Below are 13,463 nucleotides of genomic sequence, written 5' to 3' on the forward strand. Positions count from 1 at the left end.
TAAAGGATAGAATTGAAATGACACAATGATTTATAACTCGTATTTTCTTCAGCAGTATTCTTTGTTGATTTCTGTTTCATTTCAGTTTGTCTATGCACAGTGCACTTTCATCTGTTTTAACGAGGTTTTATATGCCCAATGTGTGCTTTCTTATGTTTAGAGAGAGTGGATTTATCACAGAAACAATTCTGGCATTCAGAGCACTGATAAGGGTTTTGCTTCTCCTATGTTGAGGGAGGCTGGTATTTTGAATGAAGTTTTTGAGGCACAAAGAGCACTGATAAGTTTTTTCTCTAGTGGGAATTATCTCATGTCGTTTGAGACTGGGTTTACAAATAAAGTTTTTCTTGCAATCAGTTGATATGACGGTGTGTGTTTTCTCATGTCAAGCGAGGTTGCCTTTGTTTTTGAAGCTTTTAAGATCTTGACAGCACTGATAAGGTTTTCCCCAGTGTGGATTAACCTCTGTTGAATGAGGGTGGATTCATACTTGAAGCAGGCATTTAGAGCAAAAATAAGGCCTTTGCCCGGTGTGTAAATGTAAATGTACAGGAATTTATATAGCGCAAATCACCAAGCGGTTTCTAAGCGCTTGCTTAGGGAACGCGTCCTGGTATTCCCCTGTGAGATAGCCCCGGCAGGGTATCCGCAAGGTGAAAGCCAGGCATCCCGCCACGAGGGGCCGTTGTGGAGATTAAGCAAGCTATTGCCCAGAGTCGCAGAGTGTGAACCCGTGAATCGAGTAGGCACCGGAGCAAGAATTGTCAAGTCCATGGACATTTTAGGACTCAAGACCCCGCCGAGCCGGGAATTGAACCCTGGTCCCGGGCTGACCTCTGCTTCCAGGTCTGCCTCCTCTAACCAGTGAGCCACACTTCTCCACATGTGTTCCCTGATGTCAAATGAGGATAATTTAAAAACTGAAGTGCTTCGGGCATTCAGAGCATTCATAAAGTTTTTGCCCTGTGTGTGTTCTCTCATGGTGAGTGAGATTTACTTTCACACTGAAGCTTTTATGACATTCAGAGCACTGATATGGTTTCTCCCCTGTGTGCACTGTCTAATGTGCAGTAATACAGCTTCTCAGACTGAAACATTTCTAGCATTTGGGGCACCAATAAGGTTTCTCACTCGTGTGATGTGTACATTAATGTTCAGCGAGATTGGCTTTAAGCCTGAAGCTTTTCTGGCACTCAGAGCAGTGATAAGTTTTTTTCTCCAATGTGTGTTCGATCGTGTCGATTGAGGATATTTTTAAAACTGAAGCGCTTCTGACAATCAGAGCACTCAAATGGTTTTTGCCCATTGTGTATTCTTTCATGGTGATTGAGTAGGACTTTTTTTTTATTTTAATACGTTTTTATTGGCATTTATCTAGAAACAGAAAGAAACATAGCATAATAAGTAGCACCACAATATGCAAACGTTTCATGACAATACAAAACAAGCATTTGCAATGCAATAGGTCTCGCATTGACGTGAGTTTGAGCTATTGACATTGCAAATAACAATGCCTTTTAATTTTGTTTTCTTTTTAAAAACATAAATAAAAGGCATTGTTATTTACAATGTCAATAGCTCAGACTTGTGTCAATGCGAGACCTATTGCATTGCAAATGCTTGTTTTAATTGGAGTCTAAATGAGCGTCTTAATCTGTAGCTGCACATTTATTCTGACCTAATTTTGATTACTCCTGAGCATTTCCCCTCACACTTTGCCTAGCGCCGGCCCTGTATGCTAGGGACAATTACTAATCGGAAACATACATTTTAACATGTTTCCTACACATAGTCTTGTCATCAATGTTTGTTAAGTGGAAAGTAGCCTACTCCATAATTTGGGAGCTAAAAAAAACACGGCTTCAAGCTAAGAGCACTCTACGTGACTTTCAGGAACTGTAAAAAGTAGGAACACAGCTTCCTGGTCAGAGTGTAGTGCCAGATTTCCTTCTGTAAGAAAATGGAGCTCTGACAATAAAATAATTGCTGTGAGATGGCATGTCTCATAATGAACCAGTATACGATTTTAAGAGGAACCAGGCTCCTATGGCCCCCAAAAAAGACACCTGATAAGACACATGACACAGCACTTCAGCGCCCCAGATGGTGGCAGTTTAAATGACGTGAGATCACCTGTAAGGATGAAAATCCTCCACTAACTGGGCCAGCTCTCCCAGCCCATTTGTCTTTTGGCATTAAAATGAACCTGTATTTTCTTCTTTTGGGCTGAATTTGAAGAACCCCCTAATCTGCAAATCTGGTGCTCTGCAGAGTCACCCATGGAGTAGCCTTGAAAAGCAGAGACTGTATACTGGCATACACAATCTGTAGTTTTGAAGGGATACCCCACTCAACCCCTTTCCCAAGGGCAGCATATGTATATAGTTTTAGAGGGAAGTATCTTCGCCCAGTGGCCTTATGTACATTTAGTCCAGTAATCTCTAATAAACTGGGGACCTTTACAACTGAACTGAAAAGATGTGAACATTTTCGACATTGATTTTGTGCACTGAACAAGCAACATCAGAACGAGTGAGAACGGAAGATTGGAAGTGATACTCCTCATTGCCACTATCTCTATCTCCAGATGATTGCAAACATTTTTGTATGAATGGTGAAAGAAAGGGTGAGATGGCTGCTGTCCACAAACAGACAACACAGAAAGCCAACTTCTACTTTTTCTTCTCCAACCCCCTCTTGCCGTTTTGTTCCCAATATATCAGTCCGAAGGAATTACATAAAGATCCCCAGGAGAGCTGAGCACTGCACTATGTAGATGCCTGTGTCATCTAGGCGCTTGACACTGCCCCTATTTCGACAAGAATGCTATTGTACCCCAGTTGAAGAAAAGATTATATGCATACAGTGTGTGTCTGTGCGCGGTTGCATGTCTTTACAAGTGCGTGCTAGCGTGTGAACCCAAGTGTGCGCGCATGCGCGTATATACTGCGAAATTTATACAACCAGCTGGTTCCCTTCACTCTCCTGTTTCATATCTTCCTCGCGCAGCTCTGTGCAGCTGCCTTGCTCCATTGTAGCGTCCCCAATCAGTGCCTGGACTCCATTGATGCATCCGAAAGCCAGCTCGGCGGCACACGGGCCAGCGCTCCAGCAGGAACCGACTTGCTCCCAAAGCTTTGCCTTTCATCTGTAGAAGCTGGAAGCTCCTAAATGTAGGGCTGGCATGAAAGATTCATGAGTCCCACAAGGTATTCATCAAAGCCACGGATGGGGCATATTTTCCATTGTGGTGAATGGTCTGACATTCACTGCTAAAACGCAATGCACACTCGATTAGCATTCAAACAAGCTCAGTATCCGGCCTGGGAGGAGTGGGAGGGCGGGGGCTGCCTGCGCATGCGCAACATTTTAAAGTTTTGTTTCGTTTGGAGGTCGGAGCGCGAGCCCGGAGCAACAGCGAAGTGCCGTACCTGAAGTCCCGGGACCCAGGAGGGGGCCCGGGGGAAGACCAGCGGGGAGACTGCGGGACCCCCAAGCCTAAGGGGAGAGCCCCGCATCTTGCAGGCATGGCAGAGCAGCTCGAGTGCTTTGCGAGGCTCCTGAGAAGCCCGAAGCCCGGTTAGGTAAGAGAGGGGAGGGGAGAGGGGGTTGCCTGTATGTGTCTGCCTGCGTCTGGGTGCCTGCGTGTGTGTGCATGTGTGTGTGTGTGTGTGTGTGTGTGTGTATCTGTGTGTGTGTGTAAATAAGTGTAAGTGCGCGTGCGCACGTGTGTGTGTATGTGTGCATGCACGTGCGTTAGGCTGACTTGCTGGGAATGTGGACGGAGCCGACGTGCGCGTTCACGCAGGCAAATCCAGCAATCTGCAAGAGAAGCGCGTGGCACCCTCCTGTCCCTAATTCCCCCGAGACGGCTCACTAAAGTTGTCGAACTGGAGCATCCTTCGGTTGCAACTCCAGCTCGACCTAAAGAAGGAAATCAAGAGTCTATGTGGTACCTATCTTCCCAAACAGAGGGAGCATTGTGGGCCTAGGAGATCAGATGGGATCGCTTTATATAGGCCTACCAGGCATATCAATGGCAAAAGGCTTCATCAGCTGTATACATCACTAGCGCTAATATCATATAGCTCCATTTGCCCAACAATAGGAGCAGACCTCTGCAGTGTAAGAAAAAATTAATTCCAACAAGTTAGCACTCTGTCGCTATATAACATGCCTATGTTGTGTTACGATGCCTTTGTTGTAACAGTAAGCTGCGGAACATGAACAATAAAAAGATAAAGAAAAAGAAAAGAGAAACAGATATACAACCAATATGGAGGGATGAATAGTGGGAGAAAAGTAGAGGGAAAGGAGGGATAATATGTCAGGGGGAGTGTGTGGCGCCTTATTATAGTTTCCAAATCATTTTGTACCGCTGGAAGGCATTGCTCTAGCCTTAACATATATGATCTCTGGTGACACGCGGGGAAGAGTCAAGGATGTCGGTGGTAGTCAGTGTAACTGAAAAGGAGATGTTGAAGTCCTAATGAATACTTGTGGGGGTTATGCTGGGTGACTTGTCAGTGGAGTTCCAAAAGCTCTCCGGGTCAGTGAGGCGTATTGCGTCGTCAAAAAGCTGCAAGGCTCGGAGTCTTGGTGGTTGCAATCTAGCATTTTCTAGTCGCCCCAGATGCTCCACCAGCGGTTTCCACAGCCTTGTGAATTTAACTTCCCGAAGCTGTATGCGCGCCGTGAGCAGCTCCATTGCCACTGTGTGCCATAAGCGAGTGAACCAAACATTTATCAAGGGTGATTCCGCTATCTTCCAATATAGGGCAATAGTCTGCTTTGCGGCTCCCAGCATATAGAGACTGAGATGCCGGTCTCGGCAGGTCATTTCTCGCAGGTTCACTGGCCTAAGGCCCAGAATGACAGCAAGTGGACTTTCAGTTAATGGGTACCCGAGAACCTGTTTAATATGGCTAAGGACCTCTTTCCAAGTAGGTAGCAAGAAGAGGGCACGACCACCAAATGTGTATAAAATTACCAATCGCTTGTGTGCAGCGCCAGCACAGGGAAGACGCGTTGGGAAACATCTTTTGAAGCCGAGATGGAGTGTAGTACCACTGAGTCATCACCTTGTAGGTGGATTCCTGCTGGGGGATGCTACAGAAAGTTTTTGGAATGTCGCGCCAAAGGGGCGTCCACTGGCAGGGAGCAACGTCGGCATCTGACAGGGACTGCCATTGCAATCGGTATGGGTGGGGATCTAAGCGTTTTGAGTGCTGAAGGATTTGGTATATGCGGGAGATTAACCCCTTGGAAGAGCTAATGGTACGTGCTAACTTTTCAAACTGTGTGAATGGTCGCGCGGCTGCCTGCGATAGAGAAGATCCCTGCAGCCAGTGCCGGATTTGAAGATACTGGAACTTGTCTTTCTCGGCCAGCCTAAATTCTTGCTTACATTGGGCAAATGTTTTGATGTCGTCTCCCAAAAATAAGTCGCAAATCGTTCTGCAATCATGATCTGTCCAGGTTGCAAAATAGGGCGGACAGCACGCATGGGGATACTGCGGGTTGTGAGAAATTGGGGTGTGCGGGGATGGGAAAGTAGTGAGGCCCCGACGCACGGCCACTCTGTCCCAAATATCAAGCTCTGTTTTAGTAGGAGCTGCCATGTAGGCGCTGCGGTGGCGCGCCTCCTGAAGCAACCATGCATGGTCCCAGAGAGGGCAGCAAGTGACCGCTCTGTCCATGTGGAACCACAACTTCTCATTTTCCCATGCAGTCCATTCTGGTATAAAGTGGAGGTGTGACGCCCAGTAGTACTCTATCAGGTTAGGGCAAGCTAGCCCACCTCTATCCAGCGGAAGCATTACAATTTTACTAGAGAATCGCGGTCCCCCCTCCATATAAATGCTGTTAGCTCGCGTTGCAGTCCCCGGATCTGGGGTTCCGGAATGGGTGTCGGCAGGGTTTGAAATAGATAAAGAATTTTCGGGAGGATGGACATTTTGACTGTATTAAGACGTCCCAACCAGGAAAGCGGTAAAGCTTTCCATGCCCGTAAACCGGTAATGACTGAGTTTTTGTATTCTTGCCAATTAGCTTGGGACCAGGTGGCTAAGTCTGGTGTTAGATTAGGGCAGAGATACTGTATAGAGTTGGTCACCCATTGATACAGGACGAGGGCTTGCAAGGTCGCAATCTCATCAGCCGGGATCGTGAGATTAAGGGCCCAAGATTTGGCATGGTTAATTTTAAGCCCTGAAAATTGCTCATAGAACTGAAGCATGGTATGTACTGATGGAAGCGAGTGTAACGGTTCAGACAGGGTAAGAAGCATATCATCCGCAAACAAGGAAATCTTATGTTCTATGCCCCCAAGCGCAAGGCCGCGAATATCAGGTGACCGGCGGATTATAATAGCGACCGGTTCCAGTACAAGGGCGAACAATAGGGGCGACAGGGGACAACCCTGGCTGGTGCCCCTCAGAATGGAGATGGGCTGCGTGAGTTGCCCATTGACACAAATCCTAGCGAGGGGGGAGATGCAAGGAGCCATGATGTGCACTATCATTCACAGGCCTAGACCTACTTTCTGCAGAACAGCACGAAGAAACCCCCAATCCACTCGGTCGAATGCCTTTTTGGCATCCAGTGAGAGCAGACAGGTGGGAATCCTCCTGTGCCGCGCCCTCCCTACAAGGTGTGCGACTTGCTGCAGGTTGTCCGCCCCTTGGCATTGTTGAATAAGGCCCACCTGATCCGGCTCGATGAGGTTGGGCAGATGCATGCTAAGTCGTTTTGCCAGTATTTTGGTGTATAATTTAAGATCTGTATTTAACAAGGCGATGGGGCGGAAGGAAGAGCAGAGCATGTGATCTTTCCCCAGCTTAGGAATTAGGGCAATTTCAGCCATTGCCATATCTGAGGACGGCCCTACAGCATCTGTGAAATAGTTAAAAAGGCGTAACAGATACGTTTGAAGTTGCGGCAGGAAAGTGCGATAGAATGAAACTGGAAGCCCATCTGGGCCTGGCGTTTTGCCGAGTGGGAGTTCCTTCAGGGCACTAGTTAGTTCCTCTGATGTAATTGGCTCCTCCAGAAGCTTGGAGTGGTAGTCGCTCAGAGGGTCCCAGTCGCAGGCATCTAGGGCTGCCGTAATGAGTTGAAGGGCGGGCGAATCTTGAGCATATACAGTTGCCTAGTAATCTTGAAATGCTTGGAGTTTGTCCGATTCTGCGGTAGCCCATAATCCCTCCCCCAGCTTTAGTTTCGCGATGTGGGCTTTGGCTGCCCACGTTCTCAAACGACGTGCTAAAACAGTACCCACCCTGTCCCCTCCGTCGTAGTAGCACTGACGCAACGCAAGCAAAGCGTGCTCTGCCTTATTCATTTTATGTGCCCTAAGCAACACCGTTTATGGACCGCCAAAGGTCGCTCCTGGTCCAATTTCTCCAACGTTTTGATTTCGTGCGTGAGTTTGGTCTCGTATAGGCGAGTTACCCGTGACCTAGCTATAGCAATAGACGTAAGGGTACCGTGGATCGTAGCTTTAAACACATCCCACAAAACAGGGAGAGGCATTTCCGGGAGATCATTAGTTTCAAAATAGGAGGAAATGGCAGTTTGGAGCTCTTCCCTATCTACCGGATCCCTAAGAATGTGGGGTGGAAATCGCCATCTCGTAGGACGCTTAGAGTGAGCGAAGCACTCATGGAGGAGAAGTTCCACATGAGCATGATCAGATACTGATATATCAGAGATGTCCGCGAAGAGGGTATCTTTAACCAGAGAATGGGACACAAAGAGAAAGTCGATGCGAGAATAAGAGCGGTGATTTAAAGCAGTAAGAGATTTTTTTAGTTGCTGCCGACATAGCTCCCACCCCATGAAATGCGCCCCCGCTGTGGTCCAACTCCGCCCCACTATGAGGTCCATATTCACTGGCACTACATGCTCCTGTAGAATGCTGTGTAGAAAGGCGTCTTGGCCCTGGTTTGGCACATAAACATTGCAAAGGGTAAGTGTGCGATGTCCTCTCCTGACCCCCACCTTAAGAAATCTGCCCTCAGTGTCCCGGACTACTTTAGTGTCGCCCTGTGGAATGCCCGCCCCGCAGAGGATGGCTACGCCCGCTGTCTTGGTGGCTGCTGAGGACCAAAACTGATGGGGGGAAACGCGGGTGAGCCATGCGATTTTACGTCATTCCTGAGGAGGTGCGTCTCTTGCAAGCAGATTATGTCTGGGTTCTGTAATAAGAGGTATCTCCATATTTGACGCCTTTTGTTGGGGGAATTGAGGCCCTTCACATTAAGGGACAGGATTTTCAAACATAGTACAGAAGTCATCGTCACCTTTTGTCAGGTAGGGCCGCCGTCTCAGAAAAGTGGTTTATCAGGCTAGGTATCTGCTGTGACCTCTCCCGGGGGTCCAGGCACCCCCCCCTGCCAGGTAGATGGGTAGGGAAGGGAAAGAGGGGGGAAGGGTAGAGATGGTTGAAACAACTGAAAAACTGTGACAGCCAACATGGCAAACATGTTCCTAGTCCAGTCCAGGGAGAAATCAGGCAATCCGGCACAGGCTGTCCCGGAGATGTCACTCTCCCAGGAATAGGAGTGGGGGTCGGTCATTGCACTGAGAAATGTGTCAGAAACTCCGGAACGCGGCCCCATGCCGTCGCCGCTTTAATGAAAGCCAGAGGACTGTCAGTACACCCGCCAGAGTGCAGAACAGCAGGGCGCGTCGGCTACACTTTGGTGAGTCAGAGCCCATCCCAGAGCACAGGGCGAGCATTAAGCATGGCCGTTAGAGTTAAGGCAAGTCGAGTGACATCAGCCATATGTTGATCTGGGGGCAATAGCCCCCCGTCAAGGTGTCCTGCTCCTTGTAGTACCCTCTGTTATCAGTGAGGCAATCTGCCACAGTCACTCGTAGATGGGTGTCTGGCGTGGCATGTCGCATTCCATGATAGTCGCTGCGTGCTTCGATAGACTCGGTAAGGCCCCCTGTATGACCCACCAACGGAGCATTAGGGAAGTGTAGCATCTGATCTGCCTCTCCGCCATTTTGCAGCATCTCCCGATCAGAAAGGGGAAGAACCTTGTGACTCGAACATCATGTGCAGAAAACCTCCCCGAGACAAGTAGCAGGCGTTCAAGGGTCTAAAGCCTGCCCCAGGGCACAGGGGAGACGGAAAGCAAAGGAGTAAAGCTGTGATGATTCAAATTGGCATGGCAGAGGGCGATAATTCTCTGGCAGGGCATCCTGTGTGTTATAATACAATCTGTTGTTTGCGTAGCAGGCCATCGCAGGCACTTGTGAATGGGTGCCTAGCCTAAGACACCCTCCCCTGATAGCTGTGGCGAGGCTCTGAGGGTCAGGAGCCCTCATGCAGGACTCGCCGAGGGAACATCAGGGTGACATCACTGATTACATCATCCAGTGAATGTGGTTTGGTTCGTTATTTAAATATGTATTATATATATAGCAATCTGCATTGAAGAATTAGTGGATATATAAATATAAATATCTGGATGCAGGATTTAGTAGCAGGGTAGTTGACTGTTTACTTGACTAATTTATAGTGTCACACTAAATATATTGGATAGTGACTAAACTGTGTGAATATCCGTATCAGTTTGTCAGTTGTTGTGTAAACTGCTTCTCCAGTTGGTTACTAGGTAAGTGAAAGTCTATATTAGTTATTGATTAGTTAACTGAGTATTTTTATTGGAGAGTAAATGTGTGTGTGGTTCAGTGGGGGGTGTGTGACTACCCAAAGATGTGTGAACAGTTGATTCAGTAGGTATATGAGGTTAAGACTACATGTTATAACAGTTGTTTGGGTGAATGAATATCTTTATGGGTGTGGTGATGAGCAAATATATCTCTCAATGGTACATGTCCAACAAACTAGAAAAATAAAAGGCAGTGTATGTGTCAGTTGTATATAAATAAGTATACATAAGACTCATTGATTGTATGAGTAACCGTATGGATAACTGTATACTTGTAATAGTGATTTTATAACACACTAAGTATGAGTTACTATCTATATGAATAGATGAAGTAGTGTTTGTATAAGTGTGTAGCTAAGTAAAGGTGGCCAGGTGAGTTAGGAGAAGCTCCCATCCCAACAAAGTGGGCCAAAAATCTGGGCATTGTTATTGATAACAATCTCTCTATGGATGAGCATGTTAAGACTCTGTCACGCAAGTGCTTCGGAATGTTGCGTATGCTGAAAAGGATTTTTCCTTGGATCCTTCTTACCAACAGAAGGGCCCTGTTACAGGCTCTCCTAGTCAGTAGACTAGAATATGGAAACGCGCTATTGATAGGGATGAGGGAAGACTTGTTTTCAAGGTTACAACTCATTCAAAATACGGCAGCACGGTTAGCATTGAATAAGCCAGCTTGAACTCCATCTCTCCCCCTACTGAGAGAGTTACATTGGCTCCCAATAAAGAAAAGAGCAGTTTTCAAACTCCTATGCTTAGTATTTAAAGCACTCCATGGACTTGGACCCAGATATCTCACAAAAAAAACTAGAATGGTATGTCTCAGCCCGCCAGCTCAGATCCAGTGGGCAAAATCTCCTTCCAATGCGGAGAATTAAGAAGGTGAAGATGGGAGGCCGCGCCTTCTCTTACTTGGCCCCTAAGTATTGGAATTTGTTGCCGGAACACCTGCGGGCATGCACTACCTTGACTCTTTTCAAAAAGCACCTCAAGACCTGGCTATTTTAGATGAGTATTCTGCACATTGGTCTGTTTGCCTCCCAGACGCAGAGAGATCCCCTTGGGGATGATTCGTTCAAGTTCAAGTTCAAGTTCAAGTTCAAGAATTTGTATAGCGCACTACTCACCCGGAGGGTCTCAAGGCGCTTGGGGAGGGGTTCATTATTTATCAAATAGCCAGGTTTTAAGTTCTTTTCTGAAGGAGATGTGGTTCTGTGTAAGGCAGAGGTGAGTGGGTAGTGAGTTCCAGGTCTTTGCCGCCAAGTAGGAGAAGGATCTACCTCCCATGGTGGATCTTTGGATACGCGGAACTGCGGCGAGGCCTTGATTGGAGGATCTTAGTTGGCGGGTGGGTGTGTAGAAGGATAGTCGAGTGTTGAGCCATTCGGGCCCTAGTTTGTAGAGGGCCTTGTGTGCGTGGGTGAGGAGACGGAATGTTATTCTCTTGTTGACGGGAAGCCAGTGGAGGTCTTTTAGGTGGCCGGTAATGTGGTCTTGGCGAGGGATGTCCAGAATGAGTCTCGCTGATGCGTTTTGGATGCGTTGGAGTTTTTTCTGTAATTTGGCTGTAATTCCAGCGTAAAGGGTGTTTCCGTAGTCTAGTCGGCTCGTAACCAATGTGTGGGTGACAGTCTTTCTTGTTTCGGTGGGGATCCAATGGAAGATTTTTTTGAGCATACGAAGTACGTTGAAGAAGGAGGATGAGACGGCGTTGACTTGTTTGGTCATCGAGAGTGAAGAGTCTAGGATGAAGCCAAGGTTACGTGCATGGTCTGTGGGAGTGGGTGCTGAGCCCAGGTCCGCAGGCCATCAAGAGTCATCCCAGGCAGAGGGGGATGGTCCTAGGATGAGCACTTCCGTTTTGTCTGAGTTAAGTTTAAGGCGGCTGTTTTTCATCCATACGGCTACTTCTTTCATGCCTTCGTGAAGATTGGTTTTGGCGGTGTTGGGGTCTTTGGTGAGGGAAAGGATCAGCTGGGTGTCGTCAGCGTAGGAGATGATGTTGAGGTTGTGATGACGCGCGATGGAAGCGAGTGGGCTCATATAGACGTTGAAGAGGGTAGGACTGAGTGATGATCCTTGTGGCACACCGCAGATGACTACGGTGGCCTCAGATTTGAATGGGGGAAGACGGACTCTCTGAGTTCTTCCAGCTAGGAATGAGATGATCCAATCCAAGGCTTTTCCTTTTATGCCGATGTTGCTGAGGCGTTGTATGAGGGTGTTGTGACAGACAGTGTCGAAGGCGGCGGAGAGGGCGAGTAGAATGAGGGCCACTGTTTCTCCGTTGTCCAGTAGTGTACGGATGTCGTCTGTTGCTGCGATGAGGGCGGTTTCGGTGCTGTGTTTGGCTCGAAAGCCGGACTGTGAGGGATCGAGGGAGTTGTTGGATTCGAGGAAGGCGGCGAGTTGGCTATTGACGGCTTTCTCAATGACTTTGGCCGGGAATGGGAGGAGGGATATGGGGCGGTAGTTTTTAAGTTCAGAGGGGTCTGCTGTGGGTTTCTTCAGGAGGGCGCTGACTTCGGCATGTTTCCAGCTTTCTGGGAAGGTAGCAGAGATGAAGGAGCAGTTGATGACATCACGGAGAAGGGGTGCGATGATGGAGTCTGCTTTGTTGAAGATGTGGTGGGGGCACGGGTCGGTTGGTGAGCCAGAGTGGATGGAGTTCATTAGGCGGATGGTGTCTTCAGTGTTGATTGGGTTCCAGGCGCTGAGGTTGTTAGAGGGCGGTTTAGGTTCTGAGGGGGGTGGAGAGGATTGTTTGTTGGAACTGTTTCCGAAGCTGTTATGTATGTCGGCAATTTTGTTGTAGAAGAAGGAGGATAACGAGTCGCAGAGGTCTTGGGAGGGAGTGATGTCGTTTGAGGATGCGGTGGGGTTGGTGAATTCTTTGACGATGTTGAATAGTTCCTTGCTATTGTGGACGTTGTTGTCGAGTCGAGTCTTGAATGCTGAATACTTGGTGTATCGAATCAGTTGCTGGTGTTTGCGGGTGGCTGCCTTGAGAGTGGTCATGTTGTCGGTGGATGGGTTTTTTCTCCATGTTTTCTCGAGAGTGCGGCATAACTTTTTGGATTTCTTAAGGTCCTCGTTGAACCAGGGGGCCTTTTTGCTGCCTTGTTTGGTGTGATGGTTTTTCAAGGGTGCTAATTCGTTGGCGCTGTGAGTGATCCATTGTTTGAATTCGATGGCAGCTTGGTTTGGGTCCGATGAGAGGGCGGGTGGGTTTCGGTTGAGCGATGTGAGGAGTTGGTCGGTGGTGATTTTATTCCATTTTCTTCGGGGGATAGGTTGTGGGGGGTTGTGGTTCGAGGTGGTTTTGTAGCTGAAGTGAACACAGCTGTGGTCCGTCCAATGAAGAGCTGTGATGCGATCGAAGGAGATGTGTTTGCTGGAGGTGAAGATTGGGTCGAGCGTATGTCCGGCAACATGAGTAGGGGTGTCAACAAGTTGTTTGAGACCGAGATTGGCCAGGTTGTCAAGAAGGGTGGTGGTGTTGCAGTCGTTTTTCTTTTCCAGGTGGAAGTTGAGGTGTCCTAGTAGAATGTAGTTTTCGGAGGCGAGGGCATATGGGCTGATGAAGTCAGTGATGTCTTCGCTGAATTGTTTACGGGTTCCTGGGGGCCTGTAGATGAGGGTGCCTCTGAGTGTGGTCCTGTGGTCAGTGTGGATCTGGAAGTGGAGGTGTTCGGCGGTTGTAAGGTTATCGTCGGAGCTGGTCGTGATTTTGATGGTGTTCTTATGGATGATGGCGATTCCTCCTCCTGTTTGGAT

The sequence above is a fragment of the Lissotriton helveticus genome (genome assembly GCF_964261635.1).
Source record: "Lissotriton helveticus chromosome 1_1 unlocalized genomic scaffold, aLisHel1.1 SUPER_1_unloc_88, whole genome shotgun sequence".
Lineage (NCBI taxonomy): Eukaryota > Metazoa > Chordata > Amphibia > Caudata > Salamandridae > Lissotriton > Lissotriton helveticus.